Source organism: Dermacentor andersoni, chromosome 5, assembly GCF_023375885.2.
Source record: "Dermacentor andersoni chromosome 5, qqDerAnde1_hic_scaffold, whole genome shotgun sequence".
NCBI lineage: Eukaryota > Metazoa > Arthropoda > Arachnida > Ixodida > Ixodidae > Dermacentor > Dermacentor andersoni.
The window spans coordinates 202271837-202290442 of record NC_092818.1 but is presented as its reverse complement, the minus strand read 5'-3'; the positions used below and the strand labels follow the sequence as shown (position 1 = coordinate 202290442).

The following is an 18606-nucleotide window of genomic DNA, read 5'->3' as shown; positions in this document are numbered from 1 at the left end:
CTCACGGCCAACGCCGCTGACGCCGACACCGACGACACCGGCTTTTCTGCGACACGAGCTCCTTAACGCTGTCGCGTTAAAATCAAGAAAAGATTTATGGCCCCGTAAACTCGCGCGTGCCTGGAGCAGCGTCGGTAGATACCACGGTAGATACGCGCCGCAGTCGGGTAGCTTCGCCGACATCGACACCGGCCTGTCGCTCAAAAGAGAGGCGGCGCCGCAGTCAAGACGCGCCTCGTTCGCTGATTATCGCACCGCTCGACGCTTGTTCGACGCGTTATGTAGCCGGCGCACACTTTTCGTAGCGCCTTGCATTTATCATGTGGGTGCTTGCTGCGACAAGTTGTCCCCCTGTACCAATCGGACACGCTCGAGGTGAGTGTGACCAAACCGTTTTGCAGCAGTAGCCATGAGAGCTCGGCTCGCAGTCCGAGGGTTTTCTCAGACAAGTACTGACGGAACACGGACACCGCAGTGTTGCTTAGGTACGCCTTTTCATGCTTGCCTAAATAATAAATGCCCGTTAACGCAGGGACTGTGGAATTCCTGGCAAGAAATTTCTGAGAGCATTCGCATGCTTGCATATTTTCTATGATATTATTAGATGAATGCCATATGGCCTTAGATACAAACACGTGTGTATATATGAGTGACAGGCGTTGAAAACGTGGCAGCTGTCCTGGTAGGAGAATATGACTGCCCCGACATTAATGTTCCGTCAAGTATAGTTATGAAATTCCCCATATTGTTCCATTTTTGTAGTGTAGGTTAGCACTCGATAATGTAAAGCTGTGTCTATTTCTTTTTTTATTTCTGCTCACTGACGATGAGCAGACGCCTTTATTTGCAGCAGACAGAACTCGCCTGAACGCACTGGTGCAGCGCAGTTTCCTTGTCAAGTTGACTATTTGCGACTTTTTCGTGTCATATACGTATTTGACATGACTGCATTCTAATATGTTATTCCCGTTGCCGAGCAAGTTTCTGGCACTTTTATTCAAGCGACTGTGCATAACACTGCTACACCCATTGCTTGATGCGCGGACCCGCCGCGGTTGCTCTGTGGCTATGGTGTTCGGCTGCTGAGCATGAGGTCGCGGCATCGTATGCCGGCCGTGGCGGCCGCATTTCTATGGAGGCGAACACACCCGTGTACTTAGATTTAGGCGCACGTTAAAGAACCCCAGGTGGTCGAAATTTCCGGAGTCCTCCCCTACGGCGTGACTCATAATCAGAAAGTGGTTTTGGCACGCAAAATCCCATATTTTTTTTTCCTTGATGCGCAATGTCACAAGCGCACTTTGTCGGGGTTTGGTATCGCACCCATGTACATCGGGTATCGCGTCTATGAAACTAATAAAAGTCAATAAGTTCAATTCTGAACTTTCACGAGTCAAAACCATGCTCAGAACTTGAGGCACGTCGAAGTGAGAGACTATGGTTTAATTTTGACTGCCTGAGGTTCTTTAACATGAACCTAAATCTAAGTACACAAACATTTTTGCATTCGGACAGCTGACTTACCATCATCTGCTTACGCCTGCCTACACATAGTGCAACAAAGGGCCACAAATAATTAGCATGCTAAACGTATTCTCGGATAGGAACCGGGAGTGGTTCTTCATGCTTTGAACTAATTACTTTACGGCACTGCGTTTCCACACCTCAAGCCCGCTCTCTTATGATCAGATGACAATTTGCACGTTCAGCGCTCGGGATTGGTTCAATGGCGACAATTTTGAGCAAATATGTTGGGGAAGATTTCACACGAAAGTGGAAACCAAACTTGCAGCACTGCTCACGCATGTGTTTAGATTGATAATTTCATAGCTTTCTCAGGATTCCCACACCCTGGTGGGATTTGGCGAATTCACTCAATGTCCTTTAAAAAAAATATTAGCATGGTCTTTAAGTTTACTTTTGACATGCCAAAAGAAGATGGAGTGAAGTTTATCAATTTGAGACTAGCTTTAAGGTTAGACCATCTTTGCTGCTACTACCTGCTTAGATCAGTTAAAACTGTTCCATGTTATACATCTCGGCATTTATAGTTGTTAAAGCGAGGAGTTTCAGAATCTTGTTTGAGTACAGCTCTCAAATAGGACTATCATCACCGACATGATCAGAGTTTCAGGGGTCGAAATGAGAAATTGCTGAATTTTGGTTATACTTCTCGCTTTCTTTTTCTCACGGTGTCATTGCGGAAGAAAAAAAAAAACATCGACTGACTGGGTGCACCAAGGAAAATAGAGGCAATGGGTGGACAGTGACGCAGACAAGTAGTACTGTTTTCCGTTTATACATCCAGCACAGGTGCTTATTAAAAAATGTTAATTCTATGTCCAAAACCTTAAGTTTTTATCAGGAACTTCATGCGTGTAAGGTAGAGGCTTTAGTCAATGTTCTAATGGTTCTACTACATTTAATTAATAGATCAATGTTGAGAGACACAGAGTTGTTACAAATTATGAGTAAAAAGTCGTCAACATAACGAAACTCCATTTTCACCGCTTCAGACTAATAAAAACGTTCAGACAGAGATCTGTCTTATCGCGCTAAGTAGACGTCACTCAAAATTGGCGCCAAGCGCGAATCTAAGCAAGTTATTTCCTGTTGAAGATGGATTTCATCGTTCCATGACGCATGCAAAAGTCAAAGTTATGTATTTGCGCAGTCGCTTCAAGAAATTATGAACAGTCACACCGTTGGCGTCCTGAAATTTGACACGTGGTCTGCTTCCTTGGGGCGCTAACGCTTCAACACAGAAGCGGTTCTTCTTTTGATTTCCCGCAGAATATAGTTTCACGGAAACTATGTGTATAGATGTCATCACCCGACACGGTGTCATACGGCCTTTACAAGTTTCCCCCTCAGAGGGAAGTAAGTGGCGTTGTAGCCTATCGCTACCCTTCGTGTCACCTCCGCAGCTAAATTCGGAGGTTATCTCGACGGTATTCTTCAGAGTTGGTTCTCGGCATCGAGGGAAGAACGACTAGTCTGTTGTAAAACGCATGCTGCTCGCCGTTTTCACTGTTTTGTCATTGAAACAATAGAAACGCACACTGACGTACGCAGCCGCATGAACGCGTTAATTCTTCATGTATGGTCAAAACAAAACTGTCTACAAATCAATATAAACAAAACAAAAGCAATAATCTTTAGGCCCAAAGCTAAGCAAATAATCAGTTCCATCAACCTTGTTTATGACGATGTAAACATAGAAATTGTAGATAGTTTTAAAATACTTGGCGTTATTTTCACACAAAATATGCTTTGGGACATGCACATGGGATCGGTATTAGGCAAATTATCTCGTGTAGTTGGCATGATGATGCGGCTGAGACCTCTTTTACCTTACACAATAAAGGTTCTCATTTATAACACCCTATTTTTTTCTGCACATTATTATTGTCTGCTCGTGTGGGGTACCACATCACATACGAATCTAGAAAAGCTACATATACTTCAGAAAAAAAATTTGCGAGTACTCTTTAACCTGCCTTACAATGCCCACACATCAGACTTATTTCAGATAGCAAATATAATACCCGTTTTTAACCTTTATAATTACAAGTAAGGTCAAGCTTTCAAACGGGAGGTAAAAGAGAACTTAAAGTTTCTTCATGAGTTATCTAATCTCACCAGGAACACACATTCTTACATCACAAGGTGTACGGAACAGTGGAAGGTGGTCACTCCGCGTGCCAATTATTCTACACAAAAGATATCATACACACTACCAACACTTTTAAATTTGTTTCTGAAATCAGGTCTTGACATTTATATAACTGGTGTACGAGCTTTACGTGAACATTTTGTCACTCAATCTTTCTTAAATAATTGAAGAGCGTTTTTCAGATAAGTTGTGTTCTTGCGTTTATTTTTGTGAATATTTCACATATAGTCAATTGCTATGTATATATATGTCTCCTGTTCAGTCGCTGTTTGCCTTGTAAAGGAGGCTGCGGGCTCTAGTCAAGTCGCTTGCCTCTAAAGCGACTTTTACCCGCAGTCTCCTCCGTCACTGATGGAAATAAAGAAGTTATTATTATTATTATTAAAAGGCATAAACATCGAACGCATGAATATGACTTGTCTAATTAATTGGTTGCGTCCATAATACGTGACGTCATGCATCGTCACGTGTCTTTCACAACTCTACCTTAATCGCCCTTGCTCTAATTTGTACCAACTTTAATTCCTTTTAGTTCACTTTAATTTATCTTGCTCAAACTTGTACCAACCTTAGTCCATTTCAATCAACTTTAGTCTACCTTAATCAGCTTTCATTCACCTCAATTCATTTTACTCCACCTTAAGTCAGCTTACTCTAACTTGTTCTAACTTTAATTTTGCATTCCTCATACAAGACGTCATAGAAGACGCTGATGTTGTCACTGATAACTTTTGTTACCACTCATTGCGGACAACGCCGGTTTTTCTGTCTCATGGGACACATAGGACACATAATGCTTTCGCACGAATAACATAATGCTTTCTTTCGGCGCTGCCTTCCTTGCAGGAGCTCGTGTTTTGAGCTCATTCGCGTCCACAACTTTTCACAGGCCTCTTGCCGTTGGCTTAGATTAGTGTTGCTTCGTGCAGCATGCGGCAACATATGTGCTCCCTTTGCTGATGCATCAACGCCCGAATGCGTGTGTTCAATTCTATGGGCGAGTTTCGTGACAACTCGTTAATCCATTTTATACATGCCTGAGATTCTCGTGGCTAAACTTCACTGCGTGCTTCAGTGACGTCTGTGTGTCTCCGTCAGGTGGAGCTTTTGGCGGTTTCTCGATAGGGAGTCTTCATACACGCGTGTGGTCGAACGGCCTAGCCGTTTGATAACTATCGAGATAACTTGGACATGATCTGGACGAGTTATCTTGTTGTTTACGCTGCGTTCTCGAGCCCTGTTCACTCAGAAACTCATTATTATTAATCTCATCAGATAAAAAAGAAACATTATCTTGTTGTCTTGACTATGCTCAGAATATGTACTCCTCTTCCAAGCGTAATGCACGTTTCAATGCCACACATTGGCAGACATATTCCTCACTTTCGCAGTTTTTATGGCGCTCGATCGATGGCCTAGTTTGGTTGAGAAATCACTTTGTCCTTGTTTTTTCCTCATCTGTACATCGAAAAATAAAGCCTCCCGAACCGTGCCTTCATGAACAACGAGGTAGTGCACGCCCCACTGTCGTCGCTGTTTTCCTCGCGAGTCTGTCGATGGCGCGAGTCGTGAAGCCTACGACAAAACGAACACGCGGGTTGATGGTGGGGACGCGTACGCAGGGGGTCCCCAGAAGCGCTCTGACATTTTCGTGTCCAGATTCAACGCACGGATCTTCGTGGCTTTGCATTTTGGAACGGTCCACGACTGCGACGCGTCTGCTGCACGAGCACACAGGCCGCCACTGTTGCTGTTGTTGCGGTCCACTGATGCACGCGGAAGTGGTCAGGACAGAGTGACCTTTCGTGTGGCATTTTTGTTCGCTGCAGAAACCGCGGGGATGCGCTCCTTCCGGACTTGGCTTCTTCGCTTCCCTTCCTGCTCGCTCAAACAACCGCTGTGGCCGAAGAGGCGGCGCGTCGGTGAGCTCATTTCCCGCTTGTTGGCCATCGTGATGAGCGCCGTGGCTGGATGCGTGACCGCGTTTATTTACATCTATGCCGACACGCTCTTCAAAAGGGCGAGGATAGATCGTCTGCGGTGCCCTAAAGATTCAAACCTAATTTTACGGCGAAACTGTTAGCCTCCGGTTGGACGGAATTTTTCGTGGCGTGCTCAGACAAAAACAAACGGCAGCTGGAAGGTATTGCGTTTGAGTTTCCGCGTAACTGAGTTATGTTTTCTAGTATACAATACGATACTATCATGTCTGCAGGTTGTGTGTAAGTTGTACTATACAAATTTTCTGCGGCATTTTACTTTGAGAGATACACTTAGTTCAATAGCGCACTTGAGCTAGGCGGAGGGCCTACAAGAATGAGGATGTGTGCTGTGCTAACGGTACCGTCACCTAGCGGCTGCAGCCACTCTGACAGGCTTCAAACGACAGCTGGACAAGTGCTTTGTCTTTCAGTTCTCGCCTAAGAGATCTATATTTTCTGGTATATTGGAATAACAATACCAAGCTATCATGTCTCCAGCTTGTGTCTAAGTCGTACTTTACGTATTTTATGGCGCAATTTACATTTAAACATTCAGTTAGTTCAGTAATGCACTTGCGCTATAGGCGGAGGGCCTCGAAGAATGAGCTGCACTTCGCGAACACCGGCTTGCGCGCTGGCCGTACGGCCGCTGGTGGTCCTACTGTAACTTCGGCTCCACTGTATGTCCACTTTCACAGAGTGGACTGAAGGCGGCTTTCGTTCTTTGCAATATATAATTACACATTATTGCGACTGTTTTAAACCCACCCTTCATCCCGCTGTTTGCAAACTTACCACTTCTTTGTTGATCCTTGTGTTTGGACAGGCCATTGGCTATGGGTGCAAGCATAGTCAGTGCACGCGTGTAGTTAATGGTGCGTGCTGTATAAACTTTCTCTATCAAGTGCCCGAAAACGTTACGCGACCGTTATCCACCGTCTCCCAATGTCCCGAGAGAACTCCATACGTCACAAGGTGTTAATATTTGGTGAAAATTGGAGCATGTGTTATGAGCAATGTGTGGCAAAACCTTGCTTCTGAATTACTATTAAGCTTTTGAAGTAATTATGAAACCTTCATTTGGTCCCTACTTTCATGTGTTATGCGGGAGTCTCGTGCTGTCCTCGGAGAACAAACGAGTCATCCTTTCTTTATCTTTCCTGGATCAAGGGAAAAGGTTAAGCGTAGGCAGAGTTGTAAGTGTGTGGTTCAATTACAAGAGCATACCCCGCCACCCTGACAGAACTATATGCCACCGCAATCGAACTTGATAAAATTGGTGCACATAGCTTAAGTGCATGTGCATGCAAACGGGGCAAGTGGGGGTGAAGTACGGTGTTTGCAAACATTCCTTAGATAAACACATAAAAAAGTTATTTGAGCTGGTTTAGTAAATTACCGTGCTTCAATACCATAAAAGTTTTTTACCCCCCGAGGAGGTTTAATAAGCAACAAGATATGCGAAAACAAAAGGCAGATGCTGACGCCACCTTGAAGATTCCATGGCGGCTTGCCCTGACGTCAGCACCTAGCGAACTTATCAATAAAAGTGGACTACATTGTATTGTGACAGAGCCAATTACTGAACTGGCCAAGTTTCCAAAATTTTACTGAGTCACCACGTCCAGAATAAATGAATTAAAGAAATAGATATTTAAGATCGGTGACGGCACAAAGAAATACAGGCGCGAAATGGCACAATGACACAAGCGCCGTTCTAAAATGAGCTCCATGCCGTCTCCCGAAACTGTCAGTTTTTCTTAGAAAATTAAACTTTGATCTACATTATGTGTGACGCTATTGCCGCGAAATCTACAAAACTAATGTTTTAAAAGAATACTTCAACTGTCTATTAAGCAAGTGCTCGAAAGCGCTATATGCGGGAAGCGGTGCAAAAACATGCAGGGAATGTTTTAAAGTGCGATGTCATTGTACAAGCAACTATGAAGCTTTTAATACAACTGCTTGAAAGAAAGACATTCGCTGGGAATCAGGCTGTGGCGATGGGAGGTCACGCGAGTCTGCAGTTTTTTCGTCTTCATTTTTTGACTATTCCTAAACACTGTAGACTCCAGTGATCCCTGAGGCTGGGTCGTTTTTCAGTTGTCAACAACGTGCGAAATGGGCTGGAATTATACGTGCGTCAATGTTATTTATTCTCTTTCGAAGGCAACGCTAACGCCTCATGAGCTGCGCGAGCGCTGTTTTTACAGATGTTTCGTGTTCCACGTTGACATTACGTGCGTGAATCATTTCTATAAACAAGCACATAATTACCTGAAATTCACCAATTTGTAAGGAGCAACCTTGGCGGCATATTGTAATACGCAATTGAATTAATCTAATACAGAAAGCATACTCATTTTCTAGCAATCTCGAACCTTGCACCATTTGCGAGAAATATACTGCCTCGAATTATGTGGTATTGAATGGGTATTCTAACTGGCTGTCATCGTGACTATTTTTCGAAAGTCCCTATAAGTGTTAACTACTAAACTAGCTTCAACTACATAGTTAATGTTCTGGCAGTGACAAGTAAAAAGTTGTTTGTAAACGCACCTGCTCTGCGTCCTCGAGTTTATTTTACAGCCTATTTCAAACCATTCTGTACCATAAGCAAATTTTCTATAGAGTTTTACAAACTGACAAAAAAAGGAAATGCTGGTTCTCCCGTAATCTAGAGTAGAAGTAAGCACGATACGGCTACCGGTAAAGCAGATTGGTTGGATGTGACAGTAACCACAATATTAAAATGGGTGTAGTGCGTGTTCGCAACGCCACACCCCACCACGTCATACTGTGCACTGGTACACATGGACGCAGTAGTTTCCCGTCACAGACAGAACCTCATTGCAAGACTCGCCTCAGCCAAACAGCCATCCGCCGTGTGCCGGACGCTGTCAGCGCTTTCGACGCGCCGGACGCACCGCGGAACTCACGGACCGCTGGCGTGAAAGAGCACAGTCAACTGTTCACAGTCAAGATGACAATCAAGTGTATAGTGCCCTGTATCTGCCTTTTGAACGTCGCTATTAGAAACGACAAATAAAGCTTCAGCGTATTAGAAGTTTGCAGCGTGAGTGATATCGTGAACAAACATTAGGAAGAACAAAGAAGCAATATTTTTTAGTAACTTGTTTGTGAAGTAACTAGCGTATATAATGCGGTCTTTACTGGTTGCCCGGATGATCTCGTTTTGCTCTGGCATTTTGCCCGGATGTTCTCGTTCGAGTGCCCGGATAACGGCTCTGGCTTTTGGCTCAAGGTCTCTTGAAGATCGCCGACAACGGGAGCTAAAGGCATATCATTCTTAAAACATATAAATCTCGATTACCCAGACCCCCCCCCCCCCCACACACACACGTATATATATAGGGAGGGGGAAAGAGGGAGCCGTGAGAGGGGGGTATCTCTACTGGCCTTCGTCTCCTCCTCTCTGAACCGGGGAAAACGAAATCTCTCTGCCAATATTTGGGAGAAGGCATGATAGAAAGGAGAAAGAACGCTAAACACAGGGCAAACACGCATGCAGAAACTACACCGTAGTTGTCTAAGTATGCGTAAACATACCCCAAATTTAATTTGGCCCAACGTCAAATTTCAAGTTTGCCCGCCTCCAAATATCCAGTTGGCCCACCCCCAAATTTATGTTGACCCATCCCCAAATATGAAGTTGGGCGACCCCTAAATTTCAAGTTGGCCCACCCACAAATTTACTTACTATAGGCTTCCCCATTCATTTTCTAATGAACCCTATGTATCCCTATGGGTAGGCACAAATCTGATCATACGGGTATTCTACCTGGTCAATTTTATATGTTGGTTTCAATTCTTCCTTGTCCCTTATAAAGCTTCCAATCATCTACATTTGCGCTATTATAACGATTAGATGCCTTGGCGAATTACGAATTTTTGCGCAGATACAAGACATTACTCTTTTCATGTGACGGAGAGATTTTGCTGGGGCACTCGCCGAAGAATGCCTGCGCGTTAAAAGAAGAAGACAGCACAATTCATCTTCTGTCTACGCGAACACGAATATTTCTTGTGCAACCTCATTTTAGATGGGCATCGTTCCACATGAACTCAAGCGCTCATTTACCCAGTTAGGTATAAGTAAAGCAGCGGGAATGGCTGAGTTACTTTGAAACAGCACTGGTTTCACTGGTGTGTACCCATTTGCAGTACGCCGCAGCACTGAGAGCACAACTTAAAGCAAGGTGCGTCTTCGTTTCGTAATGCGGCAGTGAGCAGAGACACGTGAGGAACGGGAATGGATGAAAAGGTCTCCTCGAAACCAAAGACGATCACAAGCATGACATGCATACGTGCTAGGGAAGCACTGTCGTTTCAATGGTGCTGTTGCTGCTGGGAAAGAGTGAGAAGGTAACGCATTGTGCCAAGTGCCTATATCACCTTGCCGTGGCCTTTCGTTCCTGCACTGCGGCATCCTTGACGAAAGACACGATGATCGTCGGCCTACTGCTCACAGAATAACGGGGTCTTGTCAGCGTTGTCGCCTTGCGTCATTTCTCCTGTTTCAGCAGTATTGCGTGCTGGCGGCGTTGAACTGCAGCATGCATCAGCGCGCTTCTGCGCCCTGGGCACGCACGCGGGCCAGTCTTGGTTTCACGCGATTCGCTCGAGGTTCTCGGACGGTGTTCTAACGGTGCGCAGGGGTGACATGTTATTATGACGCATCATGCAACTGAACTGCTGCAGTGCAGCAGGCATGACGTCTCATTCTTTGCACCTCTGCGGTTGCAGCTTTCCGCCAGAGTCTGAGACTGCTCGCACCAATGTTTATGGGCCAAGGCATGAACTGGACTCGACTGATCAGCAGGGACGCTACACAGTAAAATAATTTACACCCTTGATGGTGAGAATTGCGAATCATAACACCCTTGAAGGGTGTTTTCATTCTAGAAATATCCCATCATCATGAATTCTTGCGAAGCGCAGGGCAGTTCTGGATGTCATAACACCCTTTTACCCACCAAAAGGGTGCACTGACTAAGAATATTGGGGGTGGGTGCAAGGGTGTTTTTGTTTATTTTTATTACATTCACAAACATACAGTTGTACAAAGAGACAGCGTGTCCCACGGCACTACAAACCCCTTCCCCGCGAGACATGTCGGACTTTCAATGCCGACAAAACTCCTGAAGAGGGTTCCCCACCGTTTCACTGTCTGTTTTGATGAGCCATTTTAAATATGTTCTGCGAAAAACCTGTTGCTGAAGCCCTACTATTATGTCATAGCGGGCTAGGTAGCACACAGTTCTCAAATGTCGTCACGCACAAATTCCGCGGAATCCAAAAGCGCGCACGTACTTTTTCCAGTATTGAATATTTAACCAAAAAGAAAAATGTTCAAAACATTTTCAGCAAGGCAGAACTAATGCAGCTCTAGCTTTTGGGACGCCAGCAATCCAGCAGAATGAATAGGCCATGTGACAGCATGCAGCTGGACGCGCCACAATTGCTCCAAAGCATTGCGGTCGTCTAGGTTTCGTTCAAGCACAACGAAACCGGCAGAAAAGGGGGCGACGAGCCATACGCAGACAAAAGATACGCCGATTCGGGAAGATTTGACCCCACCTGAGATTCTTTCGCGGAATCAACAACCCCAATTCGTTCTGCTTCTCTGACGTTTAAAAACAAGGTAGCTTCGTAGGCAAACTTGAGCCTTCTCACCCACCACAATGCTTTGATCAAGAAGCCTCTACAGAAAGAGCCTTGCAAAACGCTCATGGCTTCGCGTGTGCGTCAATTTACGAAGCTGGCTGTACAACAAGAAACAATATATTAAGTTTGTATTTGTATAGGAAAGGAAAGTTCTACTGGCTTACAAATAGCTGCCAGAACGGAGTGCTCAAAAAGAAAGGGAGGAAAATGTGAGAAAGTATAGAGAACCAACGTACAATTTGCGATGCATACAGTATTTACCGCACCGACTAACAGCGCTATTTACTCAAATATTTCCCCTCCCAAATTGGAGACAGTATTATTGCCTGCATGGATAGGACATTAAGCCAATCATTATAGGTAGAATGAGATTCCAGAAATTGGTGGGGCATTTGCAGACCCATCTTTGTTCACGGAACAGTGGCGAGGCATTTTTCAAGTGTGCACGCGACTGCCCACCTGCAAGAGATGTCTTGGCATATGCAGACCTGCGCGAGACTCGCCCGTCTCCCCTCGCGAGACGGGTAGGACAGGTGCACATGCTGAATACGGGAAAGAAATACTTTGTAGAATGAAATTGAACTCTGTCAAAACACCAGAGCTCTGGATGACAGGTTACAGTGTGCACAGAGGCGTTTTGCCAGATTTTAATGCGAAGCTTTCTATGCCTCCTCCCTTATAATTTCCAATTCTGCTGCTGCTGCTGTCCCTGCCTTGCCAGCCGCGTCGGTGGGTGGTTTGAGAGCGTGCATAATGTACATGAGAGGGACTCAGGGAACGCGTGTGCAAGCCCTTTTAGCGAGAACTTCGTGGGCATCACCACAATACTCTCTGGACCTCTTTGGCCGTCACAATGCCCACTGAAACACCCTGGTCATCGACACAATGCCATCTGGAAGACTAACGACGAGACAAGCGAATGTTTAAAGCCAACACCCAGGCGAACTGGGTAAATAATAGCCACTTTTCGCACGTGGCAGCTCGCATACATGGGATGATCGCCGGAGAAGGTAAGGGCGCTGTCCCCGTGGTCGCCCTTTTGTGCCCCGTGTCCACTCCAGCGCTAGTCACTTCAGCATGGAATACCAACTAGCCCAGTCTCGCACCCTACAAACACAAAGCATGCTTCGCTTGGGGTCTCCTGAATTAAAGGAACGCTCCTACTAAACATGGCAACAGTTGCGGGCAAACAGTAATAATTTTACTTCAAGGTATGAAAGGGCACGTTTCTGCTATTGCTAAAAAGTAAGCACCGCGCAGTTTTGTGCACGTGGATCACTGACTCAGGGCATGCAGAGATGCAAAGCCGCACTAAAGCACCGCAGCGTCGAGACGACAACACACAAACGGCTGTCCAGCAAACCAACGCTTCAGCCCCGATGCCCGATGCGATGCGCTCGTGTAAGGGAATTAGAGCGTTAACTTTCACGTAAGCTACGAAAAATGGCGCGCAGCAGCGCCTCGAGCAAACACGTCTTTCTGTATTATAACATTCAACATCACATCACGACTGTGGTAGGCCGTCAACGTCATCGCCAAATATCTTCAGTGAACGCAAATAGACCAGCAAGCTGCGCTTATGTCGATTCCCACAGTGCGTGGGATCCGCCTCTCTTGTTTATAATAATAATAATAATAATAATAATAATAATAATAATAATAATAATAATAATAATAATAATATTAATAATAATAATAATAATTGCTTACAGGTAGCCTAAAATAAATAGCCTCGAAAGTAATATACACACGTAGTTTAAAAGAACATATGTTTTATGCCTTGAAAACGAAACCGAAATTGCAACAACTTCCACCGACGGGTGTCGCCGCAATCGCTGCTTCGTCTCGCGGCGGGCCGCCGGGTGCACATGTGCGTGTTCTCCGTGACAGTCTTGAAGTTGTGAGTAATTAGATTGTTTTTCGCTACGTTTAGGTTGCACTACCTCGTTGTTTTCGTGTACTTTTGTGCTCATCGACGAGAAGGGAGCACCCGGACTGAAGGCGACGCGATTATGCGTGAGAAAGGCAGTAGCGGCCTACGACATCGGTGTTTCTTTGTGACAGTGTGTTTACTATGCCTACGACGGCCGTCATTCGTGGCCAACAAGAAACATCATCCATTCGGCCTGAACGGTGATGAAGTGGACTTCTTTTTTCGGCGGAATCCATCGTCAACATCGTCCATCCACTACGTAAACGAAATGGGGTGCCCAGAATACTCATCGTGACCGCGCATCGTGACAGCGAGGGCCTTTTGCAAGACGCATGGACTGCTCATATAAAGGGTACGTACGTAGTCACGTTCAGCGTCGCATTTTTGTGGTGCGTCGTTGCGGTAGTAATTTTCGCGTGATTTCTTTAAAGGACAGCACAAGGTGTGTTGGATGCGAGTGTAGTTTGTGTACTCCAGGCGGAGCCTACGGGTACCGAACGTGAAAAAGAAATGAAAATATATCGGATGTTTCATTGTTCGTGTGTCCTCAACTAATTGTGGCAGCACATAGAGTTGTAGAGAATTAAGTACTGCTACGCGTCAGTATTCGGCGCAGGCAGGTAAATAATACTTTGGTTTGGCTAATTAGTATTCTGTTACCAGAGATGGGCGCATACTTATACCGGTGTCACACGGCCACTTTCGATCACGATTGAGCCTGTTCTGGATCGAAATTTTCGACCGCGATTGGCTCCCGTCCGCAGATTCAGCAAGGAAGCAAAATGCGACCAGAAATTCGATCCCAGTCAGGATCGATCGCGGTCAAAAGTGTGCAGTGTGACAGCCGTATTAAATGTCGCTTATGTACTTGTACTCAATTGTATTATTTTTTGTTTTAGTTTTTTTTATTCTTTGTCGAAGGTCACGTGGTAGGTAATGACGCAGGTAGCTTGCAATGCGTGTGCTTTCATCGCTAGAACTAATACTAAAGAACCACAACCATCCCGGCTATGTGGTTATCCTTCGTTTTCAGTTGTACTCGTTTGTTCTAGAAGCTCTCGTGCCGTTGCGGATGAACGCGTGGTTGCGCTATTTGTTTATGAATTTATATTTTTTATAAATAAGCACACCGAGCCTAATCAATTTTTTTCTCGACCTTGAACTTGTTTCTTGGTTTCACGCAGGCATGCTTATTACTACTACTATTTGTTTTCTTGTTGTACGACTGAACCCTACCTAAGGCGTCCTGTCAGTGGTCGACAGTATTTCTGAAATGAACTGCACTGAACATCCTACGGCTATTGTACGTTTCACTACCTTATTCTAATGTCTAGCTATAAAGCGTATGGTTATTGTAACTATTCTTGGCTTGTATATATGTATGTATTAAGCTGGTAAATGTTTAATTGTATTTGCAGTTTTGAGAGGTTCTTTTATTAAGTGGTCAATCTCGGGTGGTATTAATGGTGAGTCGTTTTCTTGTGCCCATGCAGTTAGTCAGCATGAAGAAATTGCATGGGAACCGGCTGATTGTCTTGGGCCTACACATTACTCAAAAGACAGGGAAGATGTCTGAGCCAACAGGTATACTTTTTCATCACAATTGGCCTACATATTTTTTCCACTGGAGGATGAAAACCTCTCCCAGTGAGCTCCAATTACCTCTGTCTTGAGCTAGCTGATTCGAAGTGAAGCCTGCAAATTTCCTGACTTCATCATACAGTCTAATTCTCTACCGTCCTTGACTACCCTTCTCTTCCCTTGGCATCCGTTCTGTAACTCGAATGTGCCACCAGTTATCTGCCCTATGCATTACATGGTTGAAGAAGGCACTTGGGCTAGTTGGTGCTCATTGCAGACTTGAGACATCAATAACTAGCGTGAAAAAGACGACAACATCAAGAAGCACATAAGACAGAACTCTAGACTTCAACTGAAATTTTTGCTGCACAGAAACATGGGATGCACAGAATGTCGACCGACGGAAACAACACAGGAGCTATCGGAACGAATTAATGAACAGGTTAATTTCACATACAAACACTCTTGGTAAGAGCCAGGGACGGCTGCTCACACACCTGCTCCCCACTTTCTTGATGCAAAATGGTTCGTATATTTCCCTATGAACCTGCTTCTGGAGCTGCCTGAGCGCACGATTGCTTTGAAACTGCTCGGTGCACGAGCACGTATGGTGATAATTGGCCAGGTGGCCATCAGCCACTATGGCACTGAAAGCAGCCCTATGTTCCCTTGAGCCAAACAGGTCGGTGTTTAAAAGACTGCTTCGGGGAACCAAGATAGGGCAGCTGTCAGTGGCTGGTGGCCATCTGGCCAATCATTGCTGTAGGTGCTCATGCACTGAGCAGTTTCAAAGCGCTCATCTGCCCATGCGGCTCTAGAGGCATGTCAACATGAAAATATTCGAAGCACTTTGCATCAAAAGATGGGTGATAGGTGTGTAAGCACCCCTTCCCTGGCTCTCACCAAAAAGAGTGTTCGTATCTCGAAATGAACCTATCCATCAATTTGCTCCGATACTTCCTTTGTCAGACAGGGAAAGGGAAAGATGAATGTTGCTTCCATCCGTCGAGGTCGCATCCCCTGAATCCTATGTTTCTGTGTAGCCAAAATTTCAGTTGAGACCTAGAGCTCTGTCCTGTGTGCTTCTAGCTGTCGTCCGTTGTCTTTTTCGCGCTGGTTAATGATGTCTCAAGTCTGCACTACATGGCCCGGCCAGCTCCCTTCTTTACTCTTTATGTCAGCTATGATATCAGCTCCTTCGTCTGCTTTCTGAACCACGCTGCTCTCTTCCTGTTTCTGCTGCCATCAGGATGAGAGTGGACATGACAAATGAAACTGTCATTTAGACAGAGGAGCAGTGAGACTTCCTGTGCTTTAGCTTTTGTTGTTATACATAAAAGTTGAAATTGCACCAACACATCTTTTTCCACCTTGTGATTTTCCCATAGCTGTGACAAATGAATATATAGGCTTTAAGAAACTAGAAATGCAGTTTGCCTAAGAAAAAGAATACTTTTGCACTTAAAGGTAATGTGTATGATGCTCTAACTCCTTTGATGCATGTGCCTTGAGGGGTGTTGATGTTGTTCTTCATTTCTTTCAGTAAGCTTTACTTGATATGTCTGACTTTGTATAAAGAAATAAGTTCTGAAGAAACCATAATACCTGACAGGCAGAATTGTCGAGGTTGAGAGCTAAGTTTTCTTTCATGACATTTTTTTTCAGGCTGTGCTAGTTGACCCATGATGTTCAACAGTGTGGACTTGTACAAAGGACGTCGAAAGTGGCGAGAAATGGAGACAAATGCTATCGCCTCTTTCTCCATCCTTTGTCGAGTTCACATTGTCGAACGTCATCGACCAATACCAACTAGCCCGTTTGCGTACCTGTACTAGTTGAGCCATTTCTACTATGGTACTGTAAACCGAATGTGATAAATTCAAAATTGGTGCCTTTTCTATCTTTGTACAAGTATGTGTTTCATATAATAGTTTAAGGCATTATGGTTGATGTCATGTTTTGACATCACCATAACCTCATAAAATATCTTCATGCATGCGAAAGGTGCCTCTTGTACAAGTTGCATGCTGGCCTGATATGGAGAACAAACCTGGCAGGAGGTAGAGCACATGCTGTATTGTAAACAAGACGCACGATTGCATTTACTTGGCAGTTATCGCAGTGTTTTCTGATATTTACCTGGATGAACATTAGTTATCTCAGCTGCTAAAGACACTGGTAAAGATACATCACTAGACACTGGGAGCAGAAAGAAAATCTGATTTTGCAGTAGTGTTGAAGTCATGCAACATTATGTCTAACCAAACTGGCAGGGATGCTAGCTGTTAAAAAGAAAGGGCTGATTTCAAGAAAATTTCGCATTCCTAAATGTGTAAGTGAAATGCTCTATGCTTATAAACTACAAGAGATTTCCAGGATAATCAGGCTAGTTAAACTGCACTGGCTATTTGCTGATTCAATAAGGTTCACTGAAGCTTGTTTTAAAATTCACAGTGTCTTTATACAGGGTGATGATCTTAAGTTTCGTGGAATTTTTAAATATAACTTGTTGCATCTAGCATAATTCTAGTCCTTGAGCAGGAATATTCACACAGGCAGACATATCTTGCATGAAAAATCGAAACACATGTTCAACTAATTAATGAAAAATCGATTAATTAGCTTTTCAGTTAGTTACTTCGTGGCACATATAAACAAAAAAAAGTGGCTTAACCGAGGGGCCGATGTTTATTATTCTTATCATAAGAAGCCAGCAAACACTAACACCAAGGACAACTTAGGGTAAATTACTTGTGATTAATAAATGAAATAAAGAAATAATAAATTAATGAAAATGAAAGTGGATGAAAAAACAACTTGCCACAGGTGGGGAACGAACCCACGTCTTCGCATTACGCGTGCGATGCTTTACCAATTGAACTACTACAGGCGCCTTTTCCCCATCCACTTTCTTCGGTATTTATGTTTCCTAGTAGAACTCTGGGAGTGTTTTCCAGTGCCACCACATATATGAGGCACATATTGTAATTTACGAATCATAGCCAGTGAGATTACAAGATGCATCCACTTGGAATTGATTTCCAGAGTGATGCCAGTTTGGAGATACGCACCATCAAACTTGCCGTAAAAATACGCTGTTGTTCCACTTTTTTTAACAAAATGTGCATTTATGCACTGATGCATAAAAGTAACTGGAACATCCTTGTGTAGTGTTCTTTATCAGGGAAATATTCCTAGACTGGTGTCATCCTGGAAGTTCAAGTGCACACGTCTTCCAAGCTCACTGGCTACAATTCGTAAATTGCAATATGCGCTGTGAAATAATTAGTTACGAAGTCAATAGTGAATTTTTTTAATTAGTCGAACATGTGTTTCGATTTCTCATGCTAGTGATGTCCACCTCTTCAAATAATCTAGCTCAAGGACAAGAATTATGCTATCTGCCACAGGAAATCTTTTAAAATTCCATAAAACTTAAAAATGATCACGCTGTACAATGCTACTACAGTGCTAAACAGCCAGCAGCTTAATCATCACATTTAAGAATGCGGTAACAACACTGACAAGTGCACTAAAGTTTTCTGCGCTTCACAGATGAAAGATGTTGGCCATTAGAATGTTTGATCATAGTGTAACTCACCATCAGATAACCAGCAAGATTAAGTGAAAGCAGGTGACAAACTTCATACATGAAAGGCTTTAACTGTGCTTTCATTAAAATAGCTAAACTTCTGTTAAGCATGATGCATTCACTGTGTTGTTCCAGTTCAAAGCATCTAAATGAT

At 44.1% G+C, this 18606-nt stretch overlaps 1 long non-coding RNA gene across 1 annotated transcript in view; it reads left to right on the top strand.

The window, feature by feature from the left end:
• Nucleotides 1–290: 290 nt before the first annotated feature.
• Nucleotides 291–18606, top strand: part of LOC129385205 (uncharacterized) — a 28313-nt gene continuing 9997 nt past the window's right edge. The window contains exons 1-2 of the long non-coding RNA XR_008612805.2: nucleotides 291–375; nucleotides 5506–5598. This is a non-coding gene — a long non-coding RNA (uncharacterized lncRNA). The remainder of the gene's footprint in view (nucleotides 376–5505; nucleotides 5599–18606) is intronic.